We start from the raw sequence: 20,695 nt of genomic DNA on the forward strand, positions 1-20,695 counted from the left end.
TTTTCTCGTCTATTAGACTGTACATTGAAAGCTAATAGGACTTTAACCTGTTTTCTTGTAGCATCAATGCTCTGAGAAGTCTCTTTTATACCCCTCTATTCAGCACTTTCATTTAGACTCTCTTTATGCACCAAAATATGTTGTTGGAATCACAGAGAATAATCGAGAGGAAATTGCACAATGCCAAATGATCTGTTACAATACAAAAAATAAATAGTAGTGAATTAAACACACTGCTATCTTACTCAAGGCCATTTTAAGGAGCACTTATTTTGCAAAGCACTTATGCAAATGATTCTGCTGATTAAGTACCCCAAAATATAACTAGGTGCTGAGGAACTCTGCACATCCCTCAACATAACATAATCCTGAGCATCTAGGTAAACTGCACTGCACTCACAAATTAACAAGAGAAATTACCATAATGAAAAATCCTGAAGTTTTTAATATTAGTATTGTGTCAATTAAAGGAAGATGATGAAAATTCACCTGGATGATTAGCTGTTATTCATGCCCTTTTCATTCTTCTGTATTTTTTCTTCTAAGCATTTCTGTGTACTTTGTAAACAGTTGCTGCATATACATGGCTGTATTTTTGTAGTGGTAGAATAAGTGAAATGTTCAAGGCCAAATTTTCTTCCAAGACTTACATGTCTGATCTCAGCTGCACAGCTTTGTTTTCAGAGAGTAACATCTATTGCTGCTGATGTGACTCATGAAATTCAGTTGATACTGCTGGGATTGTGTGTGTTTGTTTCTCAGAAGGATTATACTCATGCAAGGAGAATGGAGTACTGCCGTGAAAATCCTCCATGTGGATCTAAGACCAGATTTATTTTTTTAACTGCTAAAGAACAGAGTAAAAATGTAGTCCATTATGAATTAATTCATAAGGATCCAAGGAAACAGTTTCTCATGTTTATCTTGTTTGCTGTACTGCTCTTAGGTGACTGCATGATCCCTCTCTCTTTGTCTTGGTCTAATTTCACGATCGCAGATTGCAGGGCCACCACTCAGCTCCTCTTACAGCTCCTCCTCACCGGCTGCTCTCAGACTGTATTCCTAAAAGTAGCTGAATATACCTATATCTGTACAATAGAGACTTGTAGCATCTCAGAATAACATTCACAACCTGGTCAAGAACACATCACTTGCCAAGCAAAACCCTAAGTACTGATGTCTGCACACACATGCTAATCACATTTCAATCCTCAACTATATGAAGAAGCATTTTCTGTAGTATAAACTGACCTAGAGTAGTAGGAACAACTGAAAATGCTCCAAAAATCCTCTCCTGAATGTCTGAATGATCCAACCTGCATAAATAATCCTCATGCAGTTCTTCAAACCCTCACAACCATATACGGTTCTCTAGGACCTTATATCAAGAAGCAATCTTTGCCTTTGGAAAATTACATAAAAGGGACTTACTTTCTCTAGTTTCATACCTGCATCAAACTGTTTCTTGTAAGCTGTTCCAAGTGTTGTTTTAGCAGACTTTAAGAATATCAAAATCAGTCTTTCAATAATAAAGGGGACATTTCCTTATCCCCTTATCATTTCCTTATCCCTTATCAAAAGCAAGTTTTACCTTTTGGAATTACTATTAAAGCACGTGATTTCCCCAGACCTCTTAGAAATGTTGTCCTTTGTTTTAAGCCACAACAACAGCAAATACATTTACAACATGAAAAAACATTCTGTCACAATAAATCCTTGGGTGTATTTCTTAATAAGGAATCACATTTACATTTTCCACATCAATAAAAATAATACAAGTCAACAACCAAAATTTTCCCTACATTTTGTAAAGGTGCCTAAGGCAAATTATCTTCAGAAGTGGAGGCTGACTATTTAACACTGCTAATATTTCTAGCCAGAGGACATCAAGAGGAACATAAGGACTTGTTCTGAATTTAAAGGGTCTTTAGACTGTAAGCTCTCTGCTTCGGGGTCTGTCTAATGCCAAGTTTGTAGGACGGTTGGTCCTTAGCAGTAGAAGTTACTACTTAGCATATTTTCAGATACTCCTGTGCATTCTTTGCTGTAGTTGTAGGATCACTCTCATATTAAATGCAAAATATGTACTTAGGTGTTTTTCTGAATTGGGTCTATATATTAAAAGATTCTTTCCTTTGAAAAAGTGATTTGATTGGCAAACCTGAACAGTCAAAAACCCACGTCTATATCCCTCCTTCTCATTTGCTGACTGTTTCCATGGAATGGGGATCCAAAACATACAAATAACAAAGTCTCCATTTGAAGTCTTTGTGTATCCTTTTCCTAAGGCTCAAGAGACTGTACTGTTTATGCAACATTTAAGAAAGCTTCTGACCAGTTCAGCTTGCATACTAACATTGATACCAGTAACAGCCTACCTTTGGAGCTAGTTGTATGTTTGCCATTTGAAGCTATGGACGAATGTATAGAACAGTGTACTATAAACAGGCCAGAAGAGCCCCAATCTAATGCTCTTCCAGGACCATCAAACCCATCCCAATGACTGCAGAAAAATTATTGTGTGAGTACCATTTTCAGTTTTGCATACCTGCAAAGGTGCTCTATCTATAAGTTTCTACACATTTCCTTGGAATTGCATTTGTAAAACCTCAAAATAGAGTTCAGCCTCTAATGGGCTTAAATGTGCTTCCTGTTTTGAAGAAGAGACATTGAGGAGGATCTTGAAGTGAAGTGTCTGCGGTTTTGTAAGCTAATAGTACTTTCACTGGAGTTATGTTCTTAATAATGCAGATTGTTTCCTGGGATACTGCAGCTCTTCCCCAACTTCTTGTCATCCGCATGTTTGATTGCACTCATAAATTACATGTGGGCACTAATAACTTCTGCTGATGTTACACTGCATGTCACTCTGATCGTTGACTCAGCCTCTCTCACAGCCCAGGATTTTCTCTAGCAGCATATGTTGTAGGTTCAGCAAGAGTTTAGGAGATTGAATAGAGATGATAAGAAGAAGATGACGGACCTGCATTTCATTCTTGAAAACATCCATTTACTGGTGATGATCTAAATAATGGACTATTTATTTTTTTCTTGACATATAAAACAATGTTGTTACTACATAGTCACACAAATCAAACTTTTCACCAGTTCTAGGCTAAGGGCAACAAATAGATTGATTATATTCCTCTCTTGGTCTGCTCCTCTTGGAAAAATCTATCATCTGTTAGGGGAAATAGCAAGCACTGGGTCTGAAGGGATCCACTATCTTTAGCTTTTATTTCCTTAATAAGCAAATCAATCCTCATCAGTGTGCAAGATCATCATGTATTTCAATTTCCGTACACATCAGAATATATCAACCACAATTACATTATGTGGAGGGTAAATCACACAGTAATTAATGTAGCTAATAAGCAGCATAGAAGGTCTGGTTCAGTCTTATGAAAGTCAGGGAAACATGTCCCACTGACTTCAGTAAGATTTGGATCAGCTTTCTAAAGATTTGGATCTTCACTTAGCTTATGATACAATCGCATGTTGCAGTAAATAGGCTTATACGCTCTGTGTGTATCTGTAGGTCAGTGCACTCATACTTCAAGCAGGACCTACTGAGTAAAAGCTTCTTTTATGCATGTGTGTCTGTCTCCAAAAAAAAGAAAAAAAAGTTGCATGTACTCCATAGTATTGCTCCTTTTCTTTGAAACTACACTGGCAAAAATAATGTTGTGTACAGGCAAATGTATATTGCAAAAAGAAATATTAGAAAAAAAATCTTAGTAGTAAGCACAATACGTTACAGTGTATTTCACAAGTATGGTAGGTATCATTCTTTCTGAAAGGTTTTCCAACTCTCTTGATCCAAATCACAAAAGCCATGATGATCTCTATTTGAGTACTCCTCAGGCTGCTGTTCAGATGTGCTGGAGAAATGAAGGCTTCCTTCCCTTCCTTGTATTAGTCACATCCAGCAGAAAGTTACTACCAGAAAATAAACATAAAGTATGCAACTATCCTGTAACATCTCTTCTACACTCACATCCTGTGATATGTGATTCAAGGGTGAAAAAGTCCCTTTCACAAGCTTCATAGCCTCATAAGTTTTCTTCAGTTATTGCTCAGAGCATCTGATGTTATCCACTGTAAAATCCATGTGGCCAACCTGTGAAGCTACAAGAAAAAGACTGTGCTGATATAAATAAAAATTGTCCCTTCAAGAAAATTTCAGGCGGTTTGTTTCTGTTTATTTTGGTCTCATTAGGCTTCCACTACATGATAAATGATTTAGGTTAAGGGTAATTTAGTTTATGGCACAATAGGTATGAAAGGTTATTCCTTCTTATGCCCTTCTCACATAAAATCTACCTTAAAAAAAGTAAAGTCTTTATGTCTCAATAAACAGAAGCCACATAGATATTGCATAACAAATTACATATTGGATAACAATCTATAAAATTTTATTGGCTTATGAGGTTTGCATTGATTTGAATTTTACCCAAAAGGAAAGCATTACTGTTTCTCCAAAACACTGAAATAAAAGGAAAACAGAAATCTCCATTACAGGTTTTTTAGAAGCATAGCCACCAGAAACGTCTCTGAACAATGCAATCAAAATCCTGGAAATAAGCTAGAGTTCACCTTGTCTATTCCCTGCGCATGACTGAGAAAACCTTGCAAATCAGCTCCAGTGAGGAGCTTAGTGCTGAGGTTCACCACAAAGCCGAGAAACAGCTTCTGACACTGGGCTGTAATTGCAAGAAGATTCTGTAAAGCTCCTCTGTTGCCACATTCCCACTGTGAGATGTTAGCGGTTTACTGTTTGTATGAGCGATAGCTCTGCCTGGAACTGTGGGTGAAGAGTTTGAGCTGTTCATTTTGCACAATCATCTGCTTTTTGAAATGCAGAGTTTTGTGGGAGAGAAAGTCAATGTGAATCATGGTTAGGCTGCAAAGCCATCTTCACTTGACCATTTACACTCCAGAGTCCACAGGAGGGGATATCAAAGACACAGCACTTTAAACCAAATAACTTTGAGTGCTCAATGGGAACCAAGAAGGAAAAAGGAAGCTATGATTTTTACCTCATGGACTTGCAGGAACACAGATGTCTTTCTTATGCATGCAGACTGTGGTTCACCAAGGCCAATATACTATTTCCAACAGTGGCCAACAACTGGTACTCTAGGCTTGGACAGCAATTAGGCATAGATGTGCGATTACAAAGTGAAAGCTACAGACAAAAAATGCAAGGTATATCATTGCAACATCAGAAATAAAACCAGCAGGGATGCCGAGATGTTACCTGGTGACTTTCCCTGCCCCTGTATAAAACCTCATGTTATAGGAATTACATCAATCTCTCGGAAGTTGTACTAGTTTCACGACGTATTTTCCAAAATGACCTATTCAAGGAGCGGCCTTTTTCTGTGCTTCCCCCTGATCTACAGAGATATTTACAAGCCTAGGTAGTGTTTTTTGGGTTTGTTTGGGTTTTTTTTAATCAGGAGAATATGAGTGAAAGACTACATGGCAGGAAGGCTTTGTCCAGAGACAGGCCATTGATTGGATTCATGGTAATGTTTTGTATTTGGTTGAATTTTGAGAGAGAGATATATATCTTGAAAGTAGAAGGACTTTATATACATGAAGTAAAAGGACTGCAGATGTCCATATTCTTTACAGAGATGTGCAATAGAAACGACTGATCCTTAAAGCAGGGACGTGAGGCACAAACAAGTCTGTTATTACTGGTACTAATTAGTATTATTCTATCCAGAAGAGGGCAATAGTGGCTGTGCATTTGAACCAGTATTATTTTACACATCTGTTCACAGATGAGACTAAGGCACCAATATTTTACAAGCCGTATTCCCGTGATTTACGTTGCGTGGCAGAATGCAACCTATCAATGGCAAACACCTTCACTGCAATCATTCATCGTATTTGATCCTGTCTGTTGGACTGTGCCTTGCCCAGAGTTGATCACCAGGCCACAGCCTGTGCAATTACCCACTTCAATAATCAGTGTCTGATTCTGATGAATTATAGCATGGGCTGCTGTATTGTTCAGAATAAATGAGATGGTATAAATGGTATGACAGGTAACAATGCATTTGTAGTAGTGTATACAGCCATTAAGCTTAATGCAAAAAAGGGGCCACTAAAATATGTACAAAAATAATCAGAAATAAAGTTAAAAATATATTTAAGGCCGTGGTTGTTGACCAGGCATGAAAAACTGAAAAATACTCTCATTCTGCATAAATGCGTGAGGATTTCAGGCAGGATACACGATGTGACCTTGCTCAGGTCAGCTCTCAGATTGCTTGTAGTCCAGCACATTCAAGTTTCTGGGCCATTTGAAGTGAGTGACATGGCTGTTTTTCCTGTGATGGTGTAAATTTTGGCTACTTCCTCAACGGCTATACCCAGCACTGCTAACGCTGTCTATGCTGGCAATGGACAGTCAACAAAAAGTTGCAAGAGATGGCCTCAGGGTGGTCTCACACTATGCTACTGCTGTAATCAGCCCACAGGGATTTCCATTAAACTCCTGCTGTCCTCTGAATGTCATTTATAACTCTGTCCTTATCACCCCATCCCACATTCAGATGAAATACTGGCTTTAACCATTTGGTTAAGAAAGAAATCCCATACACTGCTGGTGAGAGGGTCAGTTCTAGGAAGAATTTGGCCACTTCTTACAGTAAAAACAAGCCATATATTTACAGTCCACGCAGAGGAGCTTTCATCCCCCCAGGGAGCGGAGAGGTGTGTGGGAAGGGCACATACTCGAGGAGCCCCTTCCTCCCCTCCAGCCCCAGGATGCAGGTCATTTTCTAGGGCATCCCCACAGACAGGAAAAAAAATCTGGAATTGAGATTATTGACTGCGTTTCATTAAAATGGTGTTTTTCCTGATGCATTTTCTTAATAAATTTTCTATTTTCAACCTCCTGATTTGTCCAATATGGTTTTGAAATGTGAGCTCCCATAAGGAAAGTTAGTAAAAAGGATCTCACCTGGTTTTATTTCAGTGGCACTTGTACTTACATTTCCTTACTACTTTTAACTTGTTCAAAGGTCACAGACATCACCCAGGCATTCCTGGTATATATCACGTTTGATTTTGCGCTGTTTACAAACAAAAAAGTTTGCAATACTTTATCATATAACCTTCTGCAGGACAGTTTAGAAAATCACCAGTGACTGATACCTTTGTGATTCAGCTTTAGAGTATCTCACGATCAATTTCTAACTTGTTTATTTTTCTCTCAAAATACTTTTTTTCATCTGTGGGTATGAGTGAGAGGTTTGTAGGACTTACTCGTACTTCACTGCGCTTTGCAGGGCCCCCTGGTTAGTCAGGGCTTGGGCTTTATTTTTGGGTATTGCTGCTGGTTGCTCTGGCTGCTCGAATGACCCCCTCAGCATTGTCAAACAAAGTGGCTTCCTGCTAATTCCTTTCAGGGCTTAGATGGATTTTGAATCAATCTCGCTGAGAAAGTCAGCCAGACAAAGAGGTAAAATCATTACATGGTTAGTCATTTATATTTTACCTGAGTGAGTGAGTAAGGTACTTTTTGTCAGTTCTTACACTTCGTACATAACTTTTATTCTACCATTTTTTGACAGAAGTTTGATTTTGGGTAACTCTTGCCTATGTCTTCCAAATCAATCCTCTGAATCCCTAACCCAAAGTTTAATATCATCCATTATTCAACACTTTCAATAAGACTAACTTTAAAACTAGTAATCTCTCAGTAAAGCTGTGCAATTAATGCTGAAATACCTCCAGTACAGGATAATACCAAGTAGCACTCCCTGTAGCCTTCCTCAGAGCATCCCAAAATACCAATAGCCTTCTCTGAAGTCTCTAGTTATGAAATATTCTTTAAGACTTAGTGGTAGATCCTGGCTTACCTAAGTGAACATTTTGCATTAAAATGCAAAATATTTTTCCTGCAAATTTAACGGTGGACTCTACGTCAGCTCACAGTGCACCCATTTTATGCCAGATTTGAATGATTAAATGTACCCCCAATGCTGCTTATTGCACTAATGAGCTTTGCCCCCTTTACTTTGTTCTATCATTTTTATCACTCTTTAATTTGTCTTATAAATGATTCAGTGTTTTCTGTAGGTGCTGCTGCCCCGTAGCACCCAGGCTGACCTGGCAGGAGGGGTGATGGGGACCACCCACCACGGTGGCCCCAGCACCAACCACAGCCCCCACCCACACCCTGCTCACTGCCACTATGGAAGGGGGCTTCAACACGCTGGAGTTTTCCTTTTCCTTGAGGTATTAGGCTATGGCCTGCCTTTGGACAAAGCTTTTGCTTTGGATGCTTTTACAGTCTTCATAGCTGCAGTAGTGTATGTTTTATTTGAAAACATTGCATTTACTACAATATAAAGAGGCCATTACTGTTTAGCTGTGTTCACTGCTGTTCTTCCTTCCCTCCCCCCTCTTTCCAACTGCATCCCCAATGTCTTCCTAGAGTTATCCAGTATATACTAGGCTCACTTATTCCTGCTTGCACTAGATACAGCACAGTTATGTTTCTTCCCCCAAGCTCAGTGTCCTCAGAGGAGTATTTAGGTTAAGAGCAGTTTATTCCTGGCTGGAACTGCAGCAATTGTGCACAGGTTCATAAGCTAGGATTCTCCTTTGCTTCAGGCGGCTACTAAAAGCCAAGGTGATGTCTCAGATGGAGATGAAAAGGGAGATGTGCAGCAGTGGGGCATGAAGCACCCCTGCAGCTGCGGCAAGGACGATCCCTGCAGCACAGACTGGTGTTTGGGGCATGGCGGCAGCACAAGGGATGAACGATCCTATGAACAGAAAGAAACACATATGGAAAAGTGGCCAAATGGTGCAATAAACTTAGAGCCCTCTGCTCAGCTGTCCCCCAGCAAACATGGAAAAGAAAGGCTTATGTGACAGCTGAGGTTGCCGGAGCCAGGAGCCTTCACTGAGCAGCAGAAAGCAAGGGTATGCTGAGGATATGCTATGAACTCAGTCACAGCTCTATTATCTGCTTTTCAGGCAGCCGCACCTGAGTGAGGTGCATTTCTCACCATACCTCCATTTCTCACCATACCTCCATTTCTCACCATACCATACCTCCTGCCTGGGACAGGGGTGTTTCATGGGCAATGTTTGCACAGGTACCAGCCTGACCTTATCCTGGTCAGAGCTGCTTGGTACTTAAACAGCAATGACAACAAATATTTATAGTACCTTTAGTCCTACAAGAATTCTTTCCTTGAAGAACGAGTAGTTTCTTTTTGTTTTGTTTACTTTTTATGTAAGCTTTTTGCAAAGAAATTCATGACTAACTGTTCCTATTTCACCTGTGTGGGAAATGAAGATTTTCCTTGTAAGTAGAAGAGGATCCCTCTGACAAGTCTTTCCTCTGTGGCTATGCCCTCACCAAACAGATGGCTATGCAGCTGGCCGGGCATTACACGGTTATATAGTTAGTAAATATTGTTATTTAGTATGGATCTTTGGGTGGAAAAAGTGGGCCAGGACTGAAAATACAGACTTAACTCATGGATATGGTGGAAAAGAGGGACCAGAGGGGGTTTAGGGCAGTGAAATTAGACCTGGTCCTCCAGTGGCTTCAGAGCAAGTAATACTGGAAAGGAGAGGGTTAAAAATATATATGGCTTTTAGCTTTGTATGATAGCTCCAGAAACGACTGGGTCACCTCTGTGAAGAGGCTTCAACAATATGTCATAGCTAATGATGTCAGTGCTGAGAAAAAGGTGGCAGTTTAAGTGAGTATAATAGGGGTAAAACCTCTAACCTGCTGTGCAGCCTAAGTGCTCTTGTTAAACCAGCAGACAAAACAATTTCTGGGAGAGAAATTTCCTCAGCACACGGATCTGCCGGTGATTGCAGAGCTTCCCTGCTATTATCAACCTAAGAAAAACAAAACCATTTTGGACTAAGTGCCTGAATTAAGGAAATTAACAGAACATCATCAGTTTGAGAAGAGCTTAAATGCTGCAGTACCAGGGACCAGCTACAATATGATATGCAAAACAACGCAGTACACAGCAGTCACCATCCAGGGCTTATCTGACTCTAAAGCAAGCAGCAGAAATAGTTGTTGTAATAGTGACTGCTACCAAACATGCCAGAGAAGTGCAACCGAGGCACGAAGGATGATCAGCAACTGCACTGGAGATCAGCCTGGATGCACAGCATGGCTCTCCAAAGTCTGCATGTGCTTTCTCTGTGGAGAACAGTCCTACAATTCAAATAAGATGCTTGGTTTTCTTTATTTGGCTAAAGGACAGACTCCTTGGAAGCTGTAAGACACTAGGAAAGGCAGGGACGGAGCATAGGTCACTGCAGACAAGCCCAAATTCTATCTATCAAGCCAACTCAGAGTTTTCAGCTGAGGGGTGGGAAACTGAGTCCGTGCAGGATGCTGGATAGTCCATGTGGCACAGCTGTCTAATTTAGGTGATAAAAATCTACTTTTTATCTGGATTCCTTTACAAATGGAGGAAGCACAATTTATAGTGAGATTTTCTCTGGTCCTGCTGTTTTTGTAATTTCATGGTAGGATTATCAGAAACTGCTTGAAGAGATGAAGTTGCAGAAACTTCAGTGCTTTTAATCCCCATTTCTCTCACCAAAGGTACCACATATATGCTGTATACACCAAACTCAGTGTATGCACTGCTTGAGAGGGAACATCTGGGAGAAATGGATTCAAATTGGTAAAGTATATGGTGCACCAGGGTTTCAGAAACAGTGACAAATATTTTGTGGTCCAGGCAGACCTATTTTTGATGGACTGACCTCACAACAGACAAGGCAGTGGGACAGGATGAAGCCTAAAATGCACAAAAGCAAAAGATGTGTTTGAAGGGGAAATAATCACTAAACATCTGAAAATTAATTCATTTGACTGTAGGAAACTTGGTGCAGAGCTTCAGCCCAAACAGCTTCTCTATTCTCAATATTAATCACAGGGATGTGAAGAAAAAAGAGGTGCTGGTGAAAGGTAGTTGTCTTCTCACACTGACAACCCAGCCTAGCATGTCCTTTGCCCAGAATAGAGAGCATTTTCCTCATTAATCTTCTAAAATCCTCTAAAATCTTCCTCTCCTCAAGTCTATTAGCAGTGGAGTTTGAGCACTGTGAAAAGATGAACGCAAGCAGTCCATAGTGCAGTGTGATAGCAACAGCTCTCATGCTCAGTACTCAGCAAGGTGCCGTTTCATCAAAGCCCAACCTCTTCAGAAGTACACCAGCTCTGACAAAATTTTCTGTGGGAAGATTTCTCAAATATATGGGAAAACTGCTGGAGCAAGGTTCCAGAATAGCCAGGAGTTTAGGCACAATGTTACAAGCAGTGATGAAATTTCTGCTCTGCCTAAATAGTAATCTCCTGTACCCTTGGAGAGTGTCCTAATCCCAGACTGCTGGCTGCTGTAGGCAGACCTACCCCAGGTTTTGATCATTTTGACCCTGGAAAAACCCTCATGAGAAAGGCTCAGCCAGAACAGCGGTGGGTAATCTACCTGATCTAGAGCAGCAAATTAACCACTAATCTTTTTTTTTGCACATCAGAAGATTTGCAGACGTGAGGTGATAGCCCTGACTCCCAGACCACCAGCTCCTCTGAGACAGGCTTCTTCAGCCCCTTCCCCACTGGAACGGAAATGAATAAAATTACACCACTTTCAATAGCAGAGGATCCTTGTTTTCCAGCCAGCCTTCCCCCATGGCATAAGTTTAATGAGAGATTCCTTGCAGGCATTGCCACAGATAGGGACTGGGGATCCTCGTACTTTGGTTACGTCCATGGAAGAGCTTAATTCATTACCAAATATAAAAAAGTTCTCATATTTTTTCTGAGGAATCTTATATATAACATGGATCCTATTGGTAACCACATCAGGGTATCCTGAAGAAAAGTGAGTACTTAGTTTAGAAAAATCAGGTAGCGCCTTTTTTATTTGTTTGAGGCCTCTGGTGGGAGCTGTGATCAGAGCCCGGAGAGGGTTATTGTCTACCTGGGCAGCTGGGTCACTCGTGTTTATATATGGCTAATAAAAGCAGTTATCTAGAAGCCAATTATATTCATTCCTATATCGTTATGTTGTGTAAAGAGCAAGGACATAACACTGTTTCTCTCATCTTTTTGCTGTTTTCCATCTCTTTTAACAAGACCATTACAGCAGATGCTGTCAAGAATTTTAATAATAAAACCTGCCTTTCTGACTGTCTTTATCCATTTCTTCTTGTCTTTATAGGGTAGAAACATATTAGAGGGTCTAAGTGAGGCAAATTACTCTTCTCTCCCACTCCCTCCTCCCCATCCCTCTCTCTCAGTTGCTTTCCTGAGCATTATATGCTGTGGAGTTCTTCCTCTTGCAGGAAACCCAAAATACAAAGACCCCTCTGAAAAAGCCCCACATGGCTATTCTACGATTATTCTGATTCTATGGCTACCTGGATACTTACTCACACTGACTGCCAGTCAATCCCCATCACTCCCTCCTGCACTGAGATCGTGGCAGAGCCCATCCCCAGACCCCTTTGGGTGCTGACAAGAGGGGGAACACGAGCGGTGGCAGCTGCACCTCAGGGCTCCTGCCCGCAGCCCGCAGAGCCCAGCTGTGGTAAGCAAGGTGGTATGGCTAGAGAACATCCTTCGTGTGGATAGAGCCACGCTCCACCGCTGTCCTGAAAACGGGTTGACCAAATCACGGCATCATCCCAAGGGATAATAATATAGGATGTCTGTAATAGTGAGTCACTGAGGACCCAAAAAAAAAGAAAGGAAAAAAAAAAGGCAAACTAGGAAATATGCCAATAACATGTAACCTGATTAAATGTTGCACAGCTGCTGCTAGCAATGCTAGACATCATCTGTCTCCTATCCTCAAACAGAGCATGGAGACTGCTGTACCCACAAAAATCCAATCATGTACAAGTAGGAGAGTTATTCCTTTCTGTGTGTGCCAGTGATTCGCTGTTTTGCCCTTTTCCCTCTTCAGGTCACTCAAGGCAGGTCCTATCCCATTAACTTTTAGACCTTGCATACACGCAAACCTCTGTCTGGCTTTAGAGTTGTTGTGAGCAAAGGCCTCTGCACCTTGGTGAGGAAGGAGGAAAGCGTGGAGTGAGTCAGGCTGGAAGCTGCCCGCTCGATGGGGAGGGCTCAGATGAGATCATTTTAAGATGGGTGTTTCTCCTGCTGTGCCCTTCCCACACTTTCTGAAGCTGACCACATTGCCTGCAAATGAATCCTAGAAGATTTCAGTATCCAGCTATGCCAAAAAACTCATGTGGGCAAGTGTCAGTACACAGAGAAGACAGTAACTACAGGCAAGAGTCTGGTATAGGGACACACTCGCTTTAGGCTTGGTCAGAGATGAGTTACCGGGTTAACTTGGCAGTGAAGTCACAGAGCTAGTGAGACCTTAGTAAAACATTTCCTACTGAAAAAAACATCAAAAAAACAGTTTTGTAAGGCAAATTACTAAAAATGGAGTGAGGTGTTAAGAGTCTTTAATTATCTCTGTCCCTAAGATGAAACAATTAACTTTACAGATGATGAACAAATGGGTGGAAACACCTTTTGTCCTCAAGAGTAAAAGCAGAAGAAAGTGCTGATCAGCTGCACCTGACCTACCAGGCAGAGCCACAGCTGGAGGTGCTGGAGGTGCTGCAGCTGGGCAGGGAGCCCATCAGGAGCTTCGTGGGGGAGAGGAGATGGAGCTGACAGCAGAAATGTATAGCAAAACTCAGGCTTTTCCTCTCTACCTCAGTCTGGAGATCCTAAAACCTTTGAAACTGATGTGTGCAAGTCCCCGTGTTTGTTTTTATGCAAAAATATCTTGCTAGCACTTTACTCTATGCTGACTTGGTCTGTTTAGCAGCCTCCTAGCACTAAGGTAGGGTCTTCCACATCTCTGGTGCACATATCTCACACTAGTTGCATGTGGTTGTTTTCTCAGCAAGATGGAGAACTGTAAGTACAATGTCCTGTTCTATTTTTCTAGGGGTTATTTTTATTTTCTGTGATTAAGATACTTGGTTCTCTTTTAATGGTGTGGTGCTTTTTCTTGCATATTCTGCACTTGTAGAAGGACTTTGTGTAAATAAGAGAGATGTCAGAAGTCTGCTAGCTCATGAATGGAAATAAGGTCACCTAATAATCTAAGTACTGGTGTATTCCTGCAAAGTAGATTTTTTGGTGTCCCAGAGTTGATAACTGCCAGCACAGGTAGTTGTAGTTGCAAAACTGTGCCTGAAGTTCTTTGTGTCTTCACTTCTGAAGAAGAGATTGCCTCCTTCCTAGAAGACTAGGCTATAAATTTGCCCATGTACCTAGTTATAATCAACTTTGAGTGCAGACTTTGGTAAGAAGGAATAAGGGACTTTTTGAGCCAGACTTTCTGGTGTTGATCCTCTTTAAGAGCGTTCCCTGTAAGTCTGCTCCTCTGCAGCAGGTCAGAAGGGCTTGGCTGCACCCAAGGGCAGGGCGGGAGGCTGTGGGGAAGCAGGGCAGAATGAAGATGGTTTTTGTATCTTGGTCTCCCTGAGCAAGCCCTGCATCAGGAGAGCGAGCAGCATCTAGCTGACCTCTGGGCAGGAGTTAGTAGAAGGCAATCTGTGGCAATCTTCTGGAATAAACCGGTCACGATTTTAAACAAAAGTAATATTGTCTTGTAGTAACATGAAGCTAATACAGTTTCTGGGGGAAAAGAAAAATCTGAATGCCATTTTGAAGAGCTGATATATTGTCATACACTCACAAGACAGAGACAAACATCCTTCTAATGAAAATTTTCTGTTCAAATACAAATAGTGCTTCGTGCCCACATAATGCAAACACACAACTTTGTGTTTCAAGTCCCCTTGGGGATGCCGGCACCTTGTTTTGTGGTGGAAATATTTGCTTCAGCTGCAAGGAATTAATTTTAGTGTAGTTTGTTATACATCGCAAACCTTTTTAATACTGATCGTAAAGCTGGAAAAAAAGGAAAAGAGACATGTCTCCTACTTGATTTAAAGCACTTAAGTTGTTATCTTATTTATAATTTTATCCTCAGCATGGAAGGTAACACTTCTAATACATGGCATTCAGTACCTCACCAGCATTTGAAAACTATAGCTGCATACATTGGTGTGTTTTATTTTTCCTTTTTACACAATAAAATGTGATATATGGTAGTTGCTAACTTCATATAGGTACTGATTTGGGACTTTTTAGTGTCATAAAACCTCCGAAGCAGAGACTCATGGAATGTGAAACACTGACATAGTGCCTCTGGAGCACCAGAGCAAAAGCTGGCTGATGAAGATGGGTTATTTGTGGTGTTGTGGTGCCTGGAATTACAAACATTGCAGGGTTTAGTTGCACACACACAAAAACTCCCTGAACTTGCAGAACTTTCCAAATGCTGGGTGTGGAAGGAGAAGTCTGACAATTCCCCCCTCTTTGAGGGGGAGAAAATAAAAGGAGGAGAGGAGGAAATGCTTCTTCAGAGAAGTAAATAGCCTGATTTTTAACTTGTAATATTTATCTGAAAATGGTTGCAGTGTTGACAAAAGGACAACTAACTTATTTAAATAGGCTGCAGAGTGTTTGCATCTTGTTTAATCATTCAGGTATATAAGTGCTGCAGGAAATTGTTAGCATTGACCCTGATTGTGCAAAAGCTGTTGGAGCAGACCCTTTACACATGCAACAACTGTCTGAATCAAAGTATTCACCCAAAAAGCACTATGGGAATATATGATTTAACATAAAGTGCTAGTCAAGCAGTTGCTTGCTTCTGGAACCACAGACTTCCAAAACTTTTTATAAAGTATTACGTTTCCTTTAAAGCTGTGTCATACAGTGTAAATAAATGACAACATCAAAACTAAAACTCTTGAAAATCTTCGGATGCAAAACCCGAAGTTCAATATATGTTGTGATCTTGGGGGTTTTTGTTGTAGGTTTGTTTTTTTTTTTTAATCGTTAAAATGAGCAACAGGGAAAACGTTCTTTTTAGGACTTACTTAAATTTTCCTGAAGATTTATGTTTATTACTTCTACACCTTCAGCTGGTAGAAATTAGATTAGGTTCTCATTACCCACTTCATCTTTTAATATGCTGCAGAAAGTCATATGAAAGTGCCAAAATTAGCACTGTCATCCTCTGTGTTGTCTGTTTTACTGCAGCACAGAGCTGTGATATACTCAAATAATATACCTGTGGTGTCTTTTACCAGCACAGTCTCCTGTTCTGTTTGACTCGGACCTCGCATGCATACAAATTCATTATATACATTTTTCTCTTCCAACAACGTACACATTTGAAGCATCAGCCATTTACAGACACACAGCATAAATAAAGCAGTGAATTTTCTTCATTTTCTACCCCTTATCCTAATGAAAATTACTGAGGAAGAAAAAAAAAAAACAAAAAAACCACAGAAAATGCAGCTCCCCCAGCATTATTCACATTGCAGTAGACAGCACAATTCTGTACTTACAGATCTTAACAGTGAAATGTCTCAGGATCTTTACAATTTTCTGCAGAACTGTTTCAAGCTCTCAGCAAGCCACAGTGTTCATCGAGGCAGAACGGAGCCGTATGGAAGGTCTATGCAGCTGGGAGATAATGGAACTATTTTCCCAGCTGGGACTACAAGCCTTTTATCCACTAAGCATTGCGTGTCTCTTCACTGGTATTAACCGTGAAATACACTGCTTTCCCCGTTGTACTTGTGCTAGGACCCACACAATTAGTGCTCGAGTCAGATAAACAGCTACTACAGTTTATGCATATTCTTATCTGGAAATCTTGAATGTATAAAAATAAGCTCTGCGTTGATCATCCTTCAAGCAAGCTGAGAGAGCGAAAGTGCAGCTGTCATAGTAGTAGCATAAAAGATTAAATGTGCTCTTGCTATTCTTTTTGTACAAATATGAGCTCCTGTCAGGTAATCAGAAACCTCTCTTCTTGAAAACTGGGTCACTACTTGGTATTAGGTTTAGAACAGGAATGGAAATAATTTTGTTTAGTCCTGGGTCCCACAATCACTTCCTGATCTCCATAAGATTAAGCTCTTGGGATGTGAGTCAACAGTCAGATTACATCCCAGCAGTGACTGTCCTATTGAAACATTTAACTACCCCTCCATATTTTACATATTTTAAAAAAAAAAAAAGGGAAACTTGCTTGTCTGAAGTATCACAGACATAAATCCCGATTACACATAAACTTCAAATCTTCTTAGATTTCCATTTTTCCTCTTGGGACTGCTTCAGCAGAGATCAAATGTGAAGCTCAGGCAGGGGAATGCGTTTCCATTAGTAAGCAAAAGTTATTTGTATTCACAGGGGATAGAAGTGGAAACAGCAGTTTTCAGAGTGTTTCTGCCAAGAAAAGTGCAATTGTGTCATAGGCATTGCTTCACAACGTTTTAATGTAATCTCGGTGTAAATCCATTAGTTTGTAATGGGATTCATTGCATGCCTGTCTGAGCAATGGCAAGTGGAGAGGACGTGGAAGTCAGGTGGCAAAAACACACAGCGGCACGTGGATGCCTTGAGTAGACCAAAACAGTAATTCAATCAACCAAAGATAGGAGTGTGAACCTTTTTTGGTGTGAATTTTCCCCACCTATAAACTGGGAGCGCATTTGTGCATCCCCTTAGTTTTCAGCACAACCGCTGACTGCGGAGAACTTGCACCAGGAGTTTGGTGGCATCTCTTCAACAGCTCTGCCATGGTACCAGTCATTTTGGGCTGCTTTCTCCCTCCCCCCCAATGCAGTTTGGATGTGCTGAGGTGCAGTGGCTCATTGCTGTGTGACTGAGCCTCTGTGCTCATTGTCAGCCCATGCAAAGGCATTGCTGAGTGGCAATGATGAGGTTGCTCTTACTTGAGGTGGCTGTTGAGTTAAGACACCTTTGAAGAAAGATGAAGTAACAGTAGCAGTAGATAAGGTGAAGATGTTGTCTCTCCTAAAAGTAGAGGAGCGGAGGAGGTTTCTATCATTCATCTGCAGAGGAAGATGGTTCATTGGACCTGATTTAAGTGATCTGGGTTCAAGCCAACCTCCTTGGAGGACATCTCTTATGACCTTGGAAGTGCCTCAGCTGTCCTGGTCTGCTCTTTCTTCGTAAAATGGGGACAGTGGGACTATGGGAACTCAGGGGATGTGCATAGAAGTGCCAGGCATCCTATGGAAGCCTCATGGGGCCAGTATGGTGAGTGCTCCCCTCCCATTTCAGAGCTCTCATAGCCATCATCCTGATTAACATAAACAATTTTACACTTCCATCGTGTGAGCATCTCAAATGAGCTTTACCGACAATTAATTAAGCCTTGCAGCACCTTCTAAAGTAGACAGGCATTATCATTAGCAGTTCTATTTTTAATTAGGAATAAAATTTGAAACGGAATTTTAGGTATTTCCTCACTGAAATTTTCTTTTAAATAATGTCAATGCTTTTTCTAAGTTGCATCAAGAGTAAATAGACAAAGAGTTGCTTACAACAGATTAACCCAAGCTTCTCATTGCCAATTTTAAAAGTTTATTAAAAATGTAATATTTTCTATGTTGAAACAAATGATTTTGCTTATGCACTGGTTGTCTAACAAGACTGTCTGGGAACAGAATTTCTTTGTCCCTGAGAAAACTGATGCTGTTAAAACTTTCCCATTTCCAACTGGGAATGGAAACAAACATTTTAGAAATGTCCCTTCTAAAGGTAGATTATTATCTTTAAGATCTAATGTTTTCATTCAGGAAAGACTGTAACAGTTAAATGTCTGAATTTTGAACTTCTGAACCTCTGAATTGTGTTTTTATTAAAACTTGTGAAGTTCTGCTTTAGATTTTCAGAACTATACTATAATCTATTAAAGATTATGCCTATATCTTTTAGAAATGACAGAGAAAGTGATGATAAAATTGAATATCAAACCAGTCTGTTCCTAAAGGTCAAGATAGAACATTTAAGTGTCACCAAAATGTTGTGGTTTTGCCCAATTTTCTTTCAAAAAGAAATTTCATTGACATTGACATTTCTTTGTCAAATGTTTTGCTTTTGAAGAATTGCCATAAGCATTCTAACAGTTGTTTGTTTTGCTTAAAAATAATAAAAAAACCCACCACAGATCAAAAACCCCTACTTAACTTATTGTGTTTCCAGCAGTCAGAAGCCCCTTAAACAAACCTTTTCAACCATTAAAACCTTGCTACTCCTGTTTGGGTTTTGACAGTGTCAGAGCATGGGCAATTGCCTCTGTGTTGTAAAGCGATCTGGGGTGAGGCTCGAGCAACCTCAGCAGTCTAGGATGGGGCTCCAGTCAGACCAAAAGCTGGCCCTGGCTGACAAAGTGGAAGAAGTTTCCATAGCTCAGAATGAACTGCACAAAGTCCTTGCGTACCTTTCAGGACACTATTGTAGGCTAAAAATAACTTGGAGATAGGATCTGGTCTATAAAGTAGATGGCAGATAGACTCTAGAGCATAAGCTGGAAGACAGAATTGCATTAGCAGGAGCTGGGCCAAGGTGTTTCTTGCAAAAACTCTGCTGAGGAAAGGTCTGGAAGACACTTTGTCCTCTGTTTCCTCTGTAAAAATTGGAGATACCTTCAAATGATACATGCGTTTTTTTGTAAGAGCTGTCACTATGCCTTCAAGAGGAGATAGAGCTTTCCAGCTTACTGCTGACTTCTTGTGGCTGTGTCAGTTTTTCTATCTCTCCTTTAGACAGAGTAGATAAATCCAAGATGTCTTTAGCAACATTTTGAAGTGAATTAGATCAAGGACTAATATGATCTAGACTCTTTCTGCTGTGCTCAAGAGGCATCTTGTCCTTGAGCTAGTCCCTGTGATCACAAAGGCAAAATTTAAGGCCTAAGATTAAATTCCTTTGAACAAAGGAATATGATCGCGTCCCGTGAGGTGCTTTATTTAGGCAGTGCCACCTACTGCTTCAAGCTCGTCTATTAAGCAACCTAAACTGCTATTTGGCATTTATGCTGTGCATAGGATTTTGGTTACTCTAAAATTTTTGATCATATTTATGAATCCATAGGCCCTGCTTAAGTAAGATTGAAAGTGAATTTTGCGAGGCTTATCCAGTAATCATTCCAGAGGCAAAACTCCTGGGCCTGAGTTACTAACCAAATAGGTTTGGATACAACAAGTGGCTGTACTATAGGCATCCTGTGTGATGTTGGAGAAGGTCCCTACCAAAAGCTACCGCTCACTGCTTTTGTAAAACTTCACAGCATTTCTGTGTATTGCCAGCAGGTAATTACTTTTCAAATTATTGGATTAGTTTCCCCTCAATCCTGTTAGACATATTCTAAAATAAATTGCAACATACAGTAATTGCAAACTAAATGCTAGATGAATGCACCTTTGCAATTTTTTTACTACAGAAGTAAGCTATGTAATTTCAAATTCATGCAGTTATACCACCTTTGTCTTGTGATATTCCTGAAAGTCTTGTCAGAGACAGACATTGGAAAACACGGATAATGGAAACCTGAAAGCAAAAATTCATAATAATTCAGTTACATTGCAGTAAAAATCAAAATGTACTATGAAGTTAACTGAGCTACTGGACAAGCTGGACAGTGGAACAGTGCACAGTGCAGGCATTTGTGAGTGATCTGATCTTGCATAAAGGAGGCCTTGAAATCACACAGAAAAATGGATTCTTGTCCCTTGAGTTCCCCAAAAA

Source organism: Ciconia boyciana, chromosome 11, assembly GCF_034638445.1.
Source record: "Ciconia boyciana chromosome 11, ASM3463844v1, whole genome shotgun sequence".
Lineage (NCBI taxonomy): Eukaryota > Metazoa > Chordata > Aves > Ciconiiformes > Ciconiidae > Ciconia > Ciconia boyciana.